Genomic DNA, 2,126 nt, shown 5'->3' on the forward strand with positions numbered 1-2,126 from the left:
TTCTCCCTTATGAAAGGAATGATTAACACAATACATCAGAGAATGTTCTTGGACCTCATTGGACAGAACTAAAGAGGTGAAACCACGTTATTGAGAGGATTGTTTGGTTGTGGTGGTGACTGCTGTCATTTGTTGGTAGCAGTGGTGAGGAGAGAGACTGCATTCCAACTCTCATGTCCCAAAACATTGGTCATTACCTGAGCTTTAAAGATTACTTTGACTTACTTAGCTTATTATGCAGACTAGAGTCCTAGCATTAGAGATCTAGACCATTAGAAGGGAGATCTAGCATTTCCAGATGATCGACACCTCTCTTTCTGCCTCTCTGTTTTTTCACTTTCTCTGTGCAGCTCTTTCTCATTTCTGTCTCTCTTTTTATCTCTTAAATCTTCTCCATCTGTCTCTCTCACTGTCAAACCTCTGCTTCTCGTTATCTCTCTATTCCTTTCTGTCTCAAATCACATCATATTTGTCACATGCGCCGAATACAACGGGTGGGGAAATCATGACTGTGAAATGCTTGCTAACAAGCTCTTCCCGACAATTCAGAGTTCAAGAATAATACAAATAAAAATAGCAACAGTATGATTATGAAGGTTGGGTCTTTGTTAGTTGCTTTTCAGAATGGTCAATAGTCTGGAGTTGAACCTGCAGTCTTCTTTCAAAGTCCCACCATATTACCCTGCAAGTACACGCACACACACAAAGGCATACACACACGCACACACACGCAGGCTTACACACACATGAAGGCATACACACACGCAGGCACACACACACACACACGTACACACACGTGCAGGCATGCACACATACACACGCAAACACGCAAACACACACACACAGGCATACACACGCACACACACATAAACACACACACACCACTAACTTTCCCTTCAATGCCGAAAAGCATCTCCTTCTGCAATCGTTCTTCCCTAGCTAATGTCTGCATGCCTTGTTGTGATGCTTCCTCAGGAAACATGTAAAACACCATTTGACAGAGAATACAATACTTCAGTTCCCATTTTAAAAATGGCCTCAGCTCTCCCTCTTTCTCTCCCTATCAAAGCCTTGGACAATCAGGGTTTTATCGCCGCTGGAAATGAATGCAGGAAACAGATCCTATTCTGATTAAACACACCTGCCATGTTAAAAGCTCTCCGACACCTTGTTGCCCGACACACAACCTGCAGCTCACAGTCAGATTGATCTATCTGCTCTCATGTGCCGCAGAGGGAACTCACTGGGAGGTTTACGAGTGTGTGTGTGTGTGTTTCTACAATAAGCAGGAAACAAGGACAGTCGGATGGTTTCTACTTTAATAAGAATGCACCATATGACAACCCTTCATTTTCTTCACTTTTGCTATAATTTTACAAACTAGATATAAAAGACCATAAATAATGACATAAGTTACATGTACCTAAAATCCTTGACCAAAAAAAATTGAATGAACAAAAATAATAACAGGAAAAAAGCATTAAAAAAGAGATTGATAGTGTTAGTGTGCATGGCTGGATCATATGGTATCAGAAGGCATACAATGACAAACATTCATTTGTGTTTTGTTAGGTTTTTTCATCAGTAACTAAATGAAAAAGTATTATATAGTACATTCTGTTTCCCTTTCCTCACACTTCTTGCATATTTCCACATGACAACTTCACCCAACTTCACCAATGAGAAGAGCATTGAGCTGGGCTGGTATGGAGGAGCATTAAGCTGGGCTGGTATGGAGGAGCATTGAGCTGGGCTGGTATGGAGGAGCATTGAGCTGGGCTGGTATGGAGGAGCATTAAGCTGGGCTGGTATGGAGGAGCATTGAGCTGGGCTGGTATGGAGGAGCATTAAGCTGGACTGGTATGCATTGAGCTGGGCTGGTATGGAGGAGCATTGAGCTGGGCTGGTATGGAGGAGCATTAAGCTGGGCTGGTATGGAGGAGCATTGAGCTGGGCTGGTATGGAGGAGCATTAAGCTGGGCTGGTATGGAGGAGCATTGAGCTGGGCTGGTATGGAGGAGGAGCTGGGCTGGTATGGAGGAGCATTGAGCTGGGCTGGTATGGAGGAGCATTAAGCTGGGCTGGTATGGAGGAGCATTGAGCTGGGCTGGTATGGAGGAGCATTG

At 43.8% G+C, this 2,126-nt stretch overlaps 1 protein-coding gene across 1 annotated transcript in view; it reads right to left on the reverse strand.

The window, feature by feature from the left end:
• Positions 1–2,076: 2,076 nt before the first annotated feature.
• The window catches only part of LOC112266156 (ephrin type-A receptor 4-like), a gene marked incomplete at its 5' end in the record, with an annotated part of 31,305 nt that continues 31,255 nt past the window's right edge, over positions 2,077–2,126 (reverse strand). Inside the window, one exon of the mRNA XM_042313101.1 lies at positions 2,077–2,126. This exon is cut by the window's right edge and continues 1,393 nt beyond it.

The sequence above is a fragment of the Oncorhynchus tshawytscha genome, unplaced genomic scaffold (genome assembly GCF_018296145.1).
Source record: "Oncorhynchus tshawytscha isolate Ot180627B unplaced genomic scaffold, Otsh_v2.0 Un_contig_6519_pilon_pilon, whole genome shotgun sequence".
Lineage (NCBI taxonomy): Eukaryota > Metazoa > Chordata > Actinopteri > Salmoniformes > Salmonidae > Oncorhynchus > Oncorhynchus tshawytscha.